The sequence below is a fragment of the Bufo gargarizans genome, unplaced genomic scaffold (genome assembly GCF_014858855.1).
Source record: "Bufo gargarizans isolate SCDJY-AF-19 unplaced genomic scaffold, ASM1485885v1 original_scaffold_1781_pilon, whole genome shotgun sequence".
NCBI lineage: Eukaryota > Metazoa > Chordata > Amphibia > Anura > Bufonidae > Bufo > Bufo gargarizans.
In genome coordinates, this window is record NW_025334512.1 from 128,673 (window position 1) to 142,258 (window position 13,586).

Consider the following 13,586-nt stretch of genomic DNA (forward strand, 5'->3'; position numbering starts at 1 on the left):
CTTCTCCTCTGGGATATACAGCCAAACTGTAAATGGAGCATTCGGGGCGCCCATACCGCAATCCGCTCTCCGCACTTCACTAAGGAAGGTCGCTTCCCGTTGCTTGGGGACTAATCCGACTGCCCAATAGCAGCAGGGGGGTGAAGTCCGGGCTATAAACCCGAACGATCCCCCCAGGCCGAGCAGCCGGGTACCTCAAGCACCTTCCGACCAGACCAAGCGTTTGACGACACTTGATCTTAGCCAAAAGGCCGAGAAGCGATAACCAGAAAAGGGTTCGCCCTACAGGCCGATGGTCCTCAATGCAGAACACTTGTGAAGGCGATAGGCAACAGGCCCCAGCTGCAGAGAGAAAGAGACTGTTCGGGAGGCTTCTTTCTCTCACAAACCAGGGAAAACGTGCGTCCTACGCTCTGAAATCAACAGCATGCTCCACTTCGTGTTTTTCGGATCTGCATAGCTCCACCCACCACTTTTGGTCACACCTTTTCTTCGCACAAAATTCCGGGTGCCAAAGCGCGCCAGGCAGAATGAACGATAAGAAGTCAATGGAGAGTAGGGAGAGAGAAAAAAATAAAAAAATAAAATAAAAATAGAAAAATAGAAAAAAGGTATCTATGCATTGTGGATTGTGATGTCACGGCCCCATTGTTGAGTGTTCCGTCAGAGCCCTTGTGATGTCATCCACTGACCTGACCTTACTTGACCTCTGACCTTACAGGCCTCTTGTGACACGTGCAGTGTTCCGTCCATTGGCCAGACATGGCAGGTCCAGCTATTGCTGATACATAGGAAGTACTGGACTACATTGTAGCCTACCTACAAGTCATCCAGTTTAATAGAGCCACAAGAGGGAGACACAGGCAAACAAACTTCACTTATTTAATAAAGAAATAGGAAAACAAAATTGGTTACATCAAGCCAACTTGCTACAAAAGGGTCAATTCTAAGGAACAACTCAGCAGACTGCCAAGTGTGCACAACAGGCCCAAATCAAAACAGAGGTGCTCGGACGGAGTGGAGGATCCAAAAACTGCATTCAGGTGATAGATATCCTAACACTTCATTCAGGTGATAAGCCAATTAACACAACAATTAAGCCATCGATCTTAATTGGATTTGGACTGTGAGGAGAGGTGACTGGCTGGCTGGGTTGCTTGGTGCTGGAACAAACCCACACACAGGTGATGCAATTAACAGATTGACAGGCTAGATGCAGCTGCACCAGGGATGCAGAAAGCAGCACAGCAAAACCCTCACAGAGGAAGGAGAAAAAAGCTGAAGTGCAGGACACAGCAACTTTCCACTTGCTTGCTGGAAGGATCCTTGACATCCATCACTCAATTTCATTCTGTTTTTTTATACTGGAATAGAAAGGGTGCACCGGTCCTGGAGGTACTGCAATACCAGGTCAATGCGTGGAGTGGACAGAGCAAGCTCTTTTTCCATCTCCCTGTTCGAAAAATCCATTTAATATGTGGTCCCCAGATAGGGGACGTATCAGATATTAAACTGATAAGAACAGATTTTGTTTTTTTAGTTGATAGCGTCAGAAGACTCCACATATTGTGTTATAACACTGTATGCTTGACGCTTCATTATCCGTATCAATCATTTTTTTACTTTTTATTTATATTTCTTATTATTTTTAAAAAATATTTTTGTTTTTAAACACACAAAACATAAAACAAACAAACCATAGAAAACTTAAACATAAACCATCTTATTTATTTACATCTTCATCATAACCTAAAACTTTCTCTTTATTTCATTTTTGTCTTTTTCTTTTTCTCATCTACTAACTCTTCTTTCTGAACATTTTCAAAGTCCACATCACTCCAAAAGGATTTCAAACTTCCTTTTTCTTCACTTTCTTCTCTCTTCACAGCATCTCTCTTCACACCCCACACAGATTTTAAAAAAAAACATTCTTTTTACTTTCTTCTTTCTTCACAACTTGTTTTACTTTCACAGACATTTTCTCAGCACAACTTGAAACCTTTTCACCCCTTTCTTTGCCATTTATCACCAAATCATTAATTTCTTCCTCCTTTTCTTCTTCACCTTCACCATATCTTCTTACTAACTCTGTCTGCTCCACTGCATTTATATTTTTCCTCACAATTTCTTGAAAATTTCTTCCATTCTTAGGCCTCATGCACACAACATTTTTTTTTCACGGTCCGCAAAAACGGGGTCCGTAGGTCCGTGATCCGTGACCGTTTTTACGTCCGTGGGTCTTCCTTGATTTTTGGAGGATCCACGGACATGAAAAAAAAAGTCGTTTTGGTGTCTGCCTGGCCGTGCAGAGCCAAACGGATCCGTCTTGAATTACAATGCAAGTCAATGGGGACGGATCCGTTTGAAGTTGACACAATATGGTGCCATTTCAAACGGATCCGTCCCCATTGACTTTCAATGTAAAGTCTGGAGTTCTTTTATACCATCGGATTGGAGTTTTCTCCAATCCGATGGTATATTTTAACTTGAAGCATCCCCATCACCATGGGAACGCCTCTATCTTAGAATATACTGTCAGATATGAGCTACATCGTGAAACTCAGATCCGACAGTATATTGTAACACAGAGGCGTTCCCATGGTGATGGGGACGCTTCAGGTTAGAATATACTGAAAAACTGTGTACATGACTGCCCCCTGCTGCCTGGCAGGTGCTGCCAGGCAGCAGGGGGCAGACCTCCCCCCTGTAGTTAACTCATTGGTGGCCAGTGCGGCCGCCCCCCCCTCCCTCCCCTGTAGTTAACTCATTGGTGTCCAGTGGGCCCCCCTCCCTCCCCTGTAGTTAACTCATTAGTGTCCAGTGGGCCCCCCCTCCCTCCCCTGTAGTTAACTCATTGGTGTCCAGTGGGCCCCCCCTCCCTCACCTGTAGTTAATTTGTTGGTGGCCAGTGGGCCCTCTCCCCTCTCTCCCCCTCCTAATTAAAATCGCCCCCCCCCTTATCATTGGTGGCAGTGGAGAGTACCGATCGGAGTCCCAGTGTAATCGCTGGGGCTCCGATCGGTAACCATGGCAACCGGGACGCTACTGCAGTCCCGGTTGCCATAGTTGCTTAGCAATTTGTAGAAGCTTCATACTTACCTGAAGAGCTGCGATGTCTGTGACCGGCTGGGAGCTCCTCCTACTGGTAAGTGAAAGGTCTGTGCGGCGCATTGCCTATAGCACAGACCTGTCACTTACCAGTAGGAGGAGCTCCCGGCCGGTCACAGACATTGCAGCTCTTCAGGTAAGTATGAAGCTTCTACAAATTGCTAAGCTACCATGACAACCGGGACTGCAGTAGCATCCCGGTTGCCATGGTTACCGATCAGAGCCCCAGCGATTACACTGGGACTCCGATCGTTACTCACCACTGCCACCAATGATAGGGGGGGCAATTTTAATTAGGAGGGGGAGGGAGGGGAGAGGGCCCACTGGCCACCAACGAGTTATCTACAGCGGAGGGAGGGGGGGGCCCACTGGACACCAATGAGTTAACTACAGGGGAGGGAGGGGGGGCTGGCTACCAACAAGTTAACTACAGGGGAGGGAGGGGGGTCCCACTGGACACCAATGAGTTAATTACAGGGGAGGGAGGGGGGGCGACCGCACTGGCCACCAATGAGTTAACTACAGGGGAGGGAGGGGGGCCCACTGGACACCAATGAGTTAACTACAGGGGAGGGAAAGGGGGCGGCCGCACCGGCCAGCAATGAGTTAAAAACAGGGCGGGGGTCTGCCCCCTGCTGCCTGGCAGTCATGTACACAGTTTTTCAGTATATTCTAACCTGAAGCGTCCCCATCACCATGGGAACGCCTCTGTGTTAGAATATACTGTCGGATCTGAGTTTTCACGAAGTGAAAACTCACCTCTGAAAAAGCTTTTATGCAGACGGATCTTCGGATCCGTCTGTATGAAAGCAACCTACGGCCACGGATCACGGACACTGATGCCAATCTTGTGTGCATCCGTGTTCTTTCACGGACCCATTGACTTGAATGGGTCCGTGAACCGTTGTCCGTCAAAAAAATAGGACAGGTAACGGATCACGGTCTTGGCTGCAAAACGGTGCATTTTCCGATTTTTTCACGGACCCATTGAAAGTCAATAGGTCCGCGAAAAAAAAAGGAAAACGGCACAACGGCCACGGATGCACACAACGGTCGTGTGCATGAGGCCTTACTCTTATCCTCACTCTCTTCTTTTTCTTCCATCTTTCTTCCATTCTCCCAATAACAAAAACCAGTCTTTCCTTTAAAACATATTCTTCCTGCTGACAACAACTCTTTTCCTTCTTTCGACCAAACAAAAAACCGTCTTTTCCCATTCCATATCCCCACTGAATTCAAAAACTTCTTTTCAAACTTCACAATCAAACCTTTGCTCTCTAAATACGTTTCAACCTCCTCCACTTCCACAAAAGGATCATCCATCTCGACAACAAGCTTTCTTACTTTTCCCATACTTGAAACAAAAATCTCCACCTCTGGATATATAAAGAAACTTTTCTTCCAGGCCAAAAAAAGTCCCAACATTTCTCTTCCGTTGATAAAGTCACATCAAAAGATCTTAACTTACAGTTTCTTTGCATACAAAAGATATCTTCTCTCTTGATTCTCCCAGAGACCATCAATAAATCCGTGACACAGTCTTCACTCCAATCTTTTTCCGGAACATTTCTGCCAAAAATCCGCAGGCAGTTCTTTTTCCTCTCAAACTCCATTTCGTCCGATTTCTCTCCAAAATCCAAATCCATGTTCTTTCCAGGTTCTTTCTCACAGAGCCTCTGTGAGCTGCCCCCCGCAGCTACAGACGTGGACAAAATTGTTGGTACCCTTTGGTCAATGAAAGAAAAAGTCACAATGGTCACAGAAATAACTTTAATCTGACAAAAGTAATAATAAATTAAAATTCTATAAATGTTAACCAATGAAAGTCAGACATTGTTTTTCAACCATGCTTCAACAGAATTATGTAAAAAAATAAACTCATGAAACAGGCATGGACAAAAATGATGGTACCCCTAACTTAATATTTTGTTGCGCAACCTTTTGAGGCAATCACTGCAATCAAACGCTTCCTGTAACTGTCAATGAGACATCTGCACCTCTCAGCAGGTATTTTGGCCCACTCCTCATGAGCAAACTGCTCCAGTTGTGTCCGGTTTGAAGGGTGCCTTTTCCAGACTGCATGTTTCAGCTCCTTCCAAAGATGCTCAATAGGATTGAGGTCAGGGCTCATAGAAGGCCACTTTAGAATAGCCCAATTTTTTCCTCTTAGCCATTCTTGGGTGTTTTTAGCGGTGTGTTTTGGGTCATTGTCCTGTTGCAAGACCCATGACCTGCGACTGAGACCAAGCTTTCTGACACTGGCTAGTACATTTCTCTCTAGAATTCCTTGATAGTCTTGAGATTTCATTGTACCCTGCACAGATTCAAGACACCCTGTGCCAGACGCAGCAAAGCAGCCCCAGAACATAACAGAGCCTCCTCCATGTTTCACAGTAGGGACAGTGTTCTTTTCTTGATATGCTTCATTTTTTCGTCTGTGAACATACAGCTGATGTGCCTTGGCAAAAACTTCGATTTTTGTCTCATCTGTCCACAGGACATTCTCCCAGAAGCTTTGTGGCTTGTCAACATGTAGTTTGGCATATTCCAGTCTTGCTTTTTTATGATTCGTTTTCAACAATGGTGTCCTCCTTGGTCGTCTCCCATGTAGTCCACTTTGGCTCAAACAACGACGGATGGTGCGATCTGACACTGATGTTCCTTGAGCATGAAGTTCACCTTGAATCTCTTTAGAAGTCTTTCTAGGCTCTTTTGTTACCATTCGGATTATCCGTCTCTTAGATTTGTCATCAATTTTCCTCCTGCGGCCACGTCCAGGGAGGTTGGCTACAGTCCCATGGATCTTAAACTTATGAATAATATGTGCAACTGTACTCACAGGAACATCTAGTTGCTTGGAGATGGTCTTATAGCCTTTACCTTTAACATGCTTGTCTATAATTTTCTTTCTGATCTCTTGAGACAGCTCTTTCCTTTGCTTCCTCTGGTCCATGTCGAGTGTGGTACACACCATATCACCAAACAACACAGTGATTACCTGGAGCCATATATATAGGCCCAATGGCTGATTACAAGGTTGTAGACACCTGTGATGCTAATTAGTGGACACACCTTGAATTAACATGTCCCTTTGGTCACATTATGTTCTGTGTTTTCTAGGGGTACCATCATTTTTGTCCATGCCTGTTTCATGAGTTTATTTTTTTACATAATTCTGTTGAAGCATGGTTGAAAAACAATGTCTGACTTTCATTGGTTAACATTTATAGAATTTTAATTTATTATTACTTTTGTCAGATTAAAGTTATTTCTGTGACCATTGTGACTTTTTCTTTCATTGACCAAAGGGTACCAACAATTTTGTCCACGTCTGTATGTGCGGTGACAGAGGGGTAATTGCCTCTCGTTGCCCCGGGACTAAGCCATCCCCCCAATAGCAGCACAGGCTCGGACTGCAGCTATGAACTACAGCCCTCACCTGAGGCCGAGGGTCCGGGTACCCAGGGCACCTCTGGCCAAGACCATCTGCAATACCTCTCGATAAGATTTCAAACAAGCTTTATTTATAAGATCATAGAAACATTACACAGCTTATTTAAGAATATAAATAGCAATAACAATAAAAACGACAGATGATTGTACATATTAGCATAAAAATATATTCCACATTTGCATATGCCATAATTTTTTTGCTTCTGTTATCCCCATGTATTTACAGTCTCTCCTAAAATAAATATGCATTTCACTTAGTGCTATTCCTATACAATCTCTTAAGGGAATTAGTTCTCTTTTAAACAATAAAATATTTCTTGCTTTCCAAATGGCTTCCTTAAAACAATTTATTGACAACCATAAAATACGCACTTGATTAAAATTAGAACACTTAAATAAACCATATAAAATCACGTTAATATCTATAGTTTGTACACCACTTAGGCTACTTTCACACTAGCGTTCGGGCGGATCCGTTCTGAACGGATCCGCCCATAATAATGCAGACGGAGGCTCCGTTCAGAACGGATCCGTCTGCATTATATTAGCTAAAAAAAGCTAAGTGTGAAAATAGCCTGGGACGGATCCGTCCAGACTTTCAATGTAAAGTCAATGGGGGACGGATCCGCTTGAAGATTGAGCCACATTGTGGCATCTTCAAACGGATCCGTCCCCATTGACTTACATTGTAAGTCTGGACGGATCCGCACGCCTCCGCACGGCCAGGCGGACACCCGAACGCTGCAAGCAGCGTTCAGCTGTCCGCCTGTCCGTGCGGAGGCGAGCGGAGCGGAGGCTGAACGCCGCCAGACTGATGCAGTCTGAGCGGATCCGCCTCCATTCAGACTGCATCAGGGCTGGACGGCTGCGTTCGGGTCCGCTCGTGAGCTCCTTCAAACGGAGCTCACGAACGGAAACCCGAACGCTAGTGTGAAAGCAGCCTTATCCATTTCAAAAGAGGGTCCACTGTGCGCCAGAGATCTTGTGCAAATTGGCAATACCAGAACAAATGTAAAACCGTTTCTTCACCTGCACACCTACTTCTAGGACATCTCGCACTTGATACTAAACCTCTGTGGTGTTGAAAGGCTCTTGTGGGTAAGCACTGATGGATGCTCAACCAAGCTAGATCTTTTTGCGAGTTACTCAGTGCAGGGTTTGCAGCGTTTCTCCATATTTCTTTGCTTTTCTCCTCTGAGAAATTTAAGACGTCCACCACCCCCTCTTCTCTCTTATTCCTTTCAATTATCTTTTTTTGATCTAATAATACATGGTGCTCTACTTTATTTAGTTTATATTCAATGATAGTTTTTTCTAAAATGGCATAATGTTTTGGGCAGATCAACAAGGCTGGTTTGTTTACTGGTAGTTTCCGGAGGTTATATTTTCTAAAAACATGACCAACCGCATAACTTAAAAAACATGAAAAGGGACTCTCTTTTTTAAGACACTTAAAACAGAAGGTAAAAAACTTTATATATAAAAACAATTTCAGATCTGGCAATCCTTTCCCCCCCTTCATTTTGTTTTTACATACTATTTCTCGTCTCAATTTTTCCATTTTTGAATTCCACAGAAAATGAAATATTGGTTTCATAAGTTTTTTTAAATATACATTATTTGGGGGGAATACCATAGAAACATATAATATTATAGGAAGCACTATCATTTTTATAATTAAGATCTTACTTTCCATTGTTAATTTTCTAGTTTGCCAAAAGGAAATGTTATTATTTATTTTACCCAACACCTCTTCCCAGCTCTTTATACCATTATTTAGTGAGTCGAAACGAATACCAAGAATTTTAATCTCTTCCCTTTGTACCTGAATACGTGGAGGTTCTGCTTCCCATTGTCCAATTATCAAACAGTCACACTTATTAAAATTTAACTTAAAACCAGAGGCAGCACAAAATATTTCTGTATTAAGAATAACTCTGTTAATGGAAGCATTACTAGTACAATATATTGACACGTCATCCATGTAGCCAAGTGCTTTGACCTGACCTCCATTGCCTCCCGGCACAGGTACTCCACGGATCACCTTATCCTCTCTCAAAGTACATAGCAATGGCTCTATTGCACATATGAATAACAGGGGGGACATGGGACAACCCTGTTTCACACCGGATAAAAGTTCAACGTCATTTGTTAAAAATCCATTTACTAAAACCTGAGAAAAAGAACCTTTATATAAAAGCGCAATTTTTTGGATAAAAGACTGGGGAAAACCCATCCTCGCTAAAACTTTAAAAAGATAAGTATGTGAGACTCTATCAAACGCTTTCATAAAATCTAAGGCCACTATTGCTAAAGGCTGTTTACATTCTTTCCGATACCAGATTAAGTCCCGAATCAGGTTTAGGTGTTCATTTATTGTTCTTCCTGGTATCCCGCAAACCTGATCTGGGTGGATCACTGATTTTATAACTTCTTTCATGCGTCTCGCCAATATTTTTGCCAATATTTTATAGTCGGTGTTTAATAATGTAATGGGCCTCCAGTTTTCTAATTTTGACTTATCACCTTTTTTTTTAAAAACCAAAGTAATAATGCCTTTTCTCCATGTTAGGGGGAGCTCTTCACAATTAAAAGCCTCACTAAAAATCTGTAAAAATATAGTTTTAAAATCTTCCCAAAAACATAAATAAAATTCAATAGGAATTCCATCTGAACCTGGCGTTTTCCCGGATTTAAAACTTTTAACAGCCTCTAAAATCTCCTGATGGTTAAGATCTCTATTTAAAAAGTCTTGGTCTTCCTTATTTAAAAATTGGGTTAAGATCTTTAAATTTTCTTCTAAAACTAACAGATCAATAGATTTAAGACTAAATAAATTGCTATAAAATTTAGTGGCTTCCCCTAAAATTCCTGTTATTGAATGTTGGCCCTCCAATTCTTTTATCAATGTTTTTTTCTCTTTAACTTTTTTAAAAAAATACCGGGTACACTTTTCCCCTACTTCTAGGTGTTTTACTCGGGAATTAAAAATAATCTCCTTACCTTTTTGTTGTAAAAATGAGTTAATTTCTTCTTTTAATTTAATAATCTCCCCTTCTATTTCGGACACCCCTGCAGTTTTTAATTTAATGAAAGTCTGGAGTCTAGTATTCAATTTCTTAAAATTTTCTCTTTTGTCTCTGGCTTTTCTTTTACCAATTTTTATGAAAAAATCTTTTATTTTTTGTTTGGTAAATTCCCACCAATCTAACATAGGTACACCAGGATCCTTATGTGCAAGCCAAATCTTAAAATGAGACACAAACCTCTTTTTCACAAATTCATCCTCTAGTAAAAAGATGTTCAGCTTCCATGCACTCCTTCCTACCCTCGCCTCCCCAGATCCTTCCAACACAGCAGAAAGGAGTGCATGGTCCGAAAAGATGTTACACACCAACTTAGTATAAACAATTTTAAAATCATTAGAAATTAACAAAAAATCTATTCTAGAGGAGATAGAACCATCTGTCCTGGTATAACCGGGATCACTTGGGTTAGCTTTTCTCCAAACAGCACATAAATTAAAATCAATCATAAAGTTTTATCTGACCTACGCAGCACATCTCCTCCTCCCCTTCCTTCCCCTAACATAACACAATTAAAATCACCCCCTAAAATTAATGGTGCTGCTCCTGTAAAAAATAAAGGCAATTTAATGAACAAATTATTTCTCTCATTCTTTTCCGGGGATGCATAAACATTTAAAAATCGATATTTAAGACCACTTATCTCGGCATGAATTAAAAGAGCTCTTCCAGGCTCTATTTCTGTAACGGCTAAAACATCCACAGACTTATTTTTGAATAAAATTCCAATACCCGGCGACTTATTATCATTAGACCCTGACCAATAAGAGGGTCCTGCAGTCCAGTCCTTTTTTAGTTTTTCATAAGATAGTCCATGTTCAATACCACATTCCTGCAGGAAAAAAATATCAAAATTTAATGTGACCAACCATGCAAATAAAGCAGCTCTCCTGACAGAGCTCTTTAAGCTCCTCACATTCAGTGAGGCTATGCGGATTTCGGGCATCATTTTAATATTTTTAAGATACCATCGCTCGAGTCTGAATCAAACTGAGGAAGAAGAGACAAGTCCGGTGAAAATTCATTAATCATGTTTGTCCCTTCCGGACTAGAGGGTGGTTCCAGCTCCAGCTGAGACTCTCTCAGGGCTGTCTTGTGTAAGACAATCTCTTCCTGAAGCTCCTCTCTGTTCCTTTTACTCTTTGTGCTGACATCCATGGGGACACCCTGGGACCCACCGGGCCCCCAAGAGGATCCCTCCTCCTGGGGGACACTTAGGGCACCAGGGGTCTCACTTCCGGGGATAATCAAGACTGAAGAAAAGCTGGCAGGCTCCTCCACCGACACGAACCCCTCTTGAACCGGTGCCTCAGCATCTGGAACAGGAACTTCTTCAGATTCCCGGGAACACGACCTCTCATTCGCTGGATCGGCCATCTCATCAGGTTTTTGCTTCTTCTTTTTCTTCTTTTTTTGGACCATCTCCTCCTCCTGCGTATTCCTCACTTCCCCACCAGGAGCTTCCTGGATTCCTGCAGAAGTGGGAGTAATCACCGACACAGCCTGAGCTGTGGTATCTATCAACTTGGTCTCGCAGGTGCCCTGGTCTGGACGCCCAGACCCTACCACCGCCTCCGCATAGCTCGCCCTTGGAGGTTCCGGTCTGGTCTCACCAGCAGCTGTGGACACTCCTGCGGAAGCGGCCGCAGGTTCTCGGGGGCCTCCATCCTTCTTTTGTCTCTGCGGACACTTGCCGAACAGGTGATCACTTGTCCCGCATATACTGCAGTTTTTGGACTCGCTGCAGTCAACGGTTCTGTGGCCCCACTTGCCACAGTTATTACACTGTATCATTGGTTCGTTCTTACAATCCTTCTGCATATGACCAAGGTCGCCACACCGCCTACACCGCATAGGCATGCCATCAAAAAACAGGTAGCCACGATCTTTCCCAAGGACTACTGTAGATGGGGGGTGCATAAGACCTTCAGTGCCATCTGGGTCTGGTTTAAATTGCACAAAGAACTTCCGCTTTCCATTCCAGAACCCACTTCAGCCTGTGACATAGTGGGATCGGGTGACCTTTGTACAATATTTGTACAAAAAGAGCTCTATGTCTAGATCGTTTACATAGGGATTAAACATGTGCACCACCAATCCCACATCTATGCCATCGTAGAGGCCGGTAAAAACCACCCCATCCAGCATCGGGTTGTCCTTCTGGCTCCTGTAACCTTCGTAGAAATTCTGGCAGGCGACCTTGGTCAGGAGCGTGAGAGTGTACACAGATGGCCCATGTTCCTGCAAACAATATACGCTCCCACGACTTACCCCCAGTACATCACGCAGAATGGACTGATAAAACGCAGCGGGATCGTTATAACCAACATTATGGCTCGGAACCTCGATTTTAATCGAGTTCTTCAGCCGGGCCGCCCCGGCTGAAAATTTAAATGCGCACGGCATCACAACGATTGGCTAAAGGCTTCCTCCAAATGGACTGACCTCTCACCGGGGGATTGCAACTCGTTGCTCCAGGACTAATCCTCTCTCCCGATAGCAGCAGGGGGGTGAAGCCCGGGCTATAAACCCGGACAATCCCCCCAGGCAGAGAGAGAGGGTACCTGAGCACCCCCCAGCCAAGACCAAGGCAGCACCTCACAGTACTACACTTGATCTTAGCCAGAAGGCCGAGAAGCGATAACCAGAAAAGGGTTCGCCCTACAGGCCGATGGTCCTCAATGCAGAACACTTGTGAAGGCGATAGGCTACAGGCCCCAGCTGCAGAGACAGTCCGGGAGGCTTCCTTCTCTCACAAACCAGGGAAAACGTGCGTCCTACGCTCTGAAATCAACAGCATGCTCTACTTCGTGTTTTTCGTATCTGCATAGCTCCACCCACCACTTTTGGTCACGCCTTTTCTTCGCACAAAATTCCTGGTGCCAAAGCGCGCCTAGCAGAATGACCGATAAGAAGTCAATGGAGAGTAGTGAGAGAGAAAAAAATAAAATAAATAAGGTATCTATGCATTGTTGATTGTGATGTCACGGCCCCATTGTTGAGTGTTCCGTCAGAGCCCTTGTGATGTCATCCAGTGACCTGACCTTACTTGACCTCTGACCTGACAGGCCTCTTGTGACACGTGCAGTGTTCCGTCCATTGGCCAGACAAGGTAGGTCCAGCTGTTGCTGATACATAGGAAGTGCTGGACTACATTTTAGCCTACACAGTCATCCAGTTTAATAGATCCACAAGAGGGAGACACAGGCAAACAAACTTTACTTATTTAATAAAGAACTAGGAAAACAAAATTGGTTACATCAAGCAAACTTGCTACAAAAGGGTCAATTCAAAGGAACAACTCAGCAGACTGCCCAGGTGTGCACAACAGGCCCAAATCAAAACAGAGGTGCACAGAGTGGAGGGAGGTCCAAAAACTGCATTCAGGTGATAAGCCAATTAAGCCATCAATCTTAATTGGATTTGGACTGTGAGGAGAGGTGACTGGCTGGCTGGGTTGCTTGGTGCTGGAACAAACCCACACACAGGTGATGCAATTAACAGATTGACAGACTAGATGCAGCAGCAGCACCAGGGATGCAGAAAGCAGCACAGCAAAACCCTCACAGAGGAAGGAGAAGCTTAAGTGCAGGACTGCTGAGGCAGGGCACAGCAACTTTCCACTTGCTTGCTGGAAGGATCCTTGAAATCCATCACTCAATTTCATTCTGTTTTTTTAGACTGGAATAGAAAGGGTGCACCGGTCCTGGAGGTACTGCAATACCAGGTCAATGCGTGGAGTGGACAGAGCAAGCTCTTTTTCCATCTCCCTGTTCGAAAAATCCATTTAATATATGGTCCCCAGATAGGGGACGTATCAGATATTAAACTGATAAGAACAGATTTTTTTTTTAAGTTGATATTTACCCATCGAGGGGTAAAAATCGTTTATTAAAACCACAACAACATTACATCACATAAATATTATAAAACCATTTG

At 43.6% G+C, this 13,586-nt stretch overlaps 2 non-coding genes across 2 annotated transcripts; both read right to left on the minus strand.

Annotated features, from left to right (window-relative positions):
- Positions 1-1,373: 1,373 nt before the first annotated feature.
- LOC122923629 lies at positions 1,374-1,565 on the minus strand. The gene has a single exon (XR_006387307.1). It is a non-coding gene; the product is annotated as a U2 spliceosomal RNA (small nuclear RNA).
- An 11,772-nt stretch (positions 1,566-13,337) lies between these two features.
- On the minus strand, positions 13,338-13,536 carry LOC122923622. The gene has a single exon (XR_006387301.1). It is a non-coding gene; the product is annotated as a U2 spliceosomal RNA (small nuclear RNA).
- Positions 13,537-13,586: the final 50 nt, after the last annotated feature.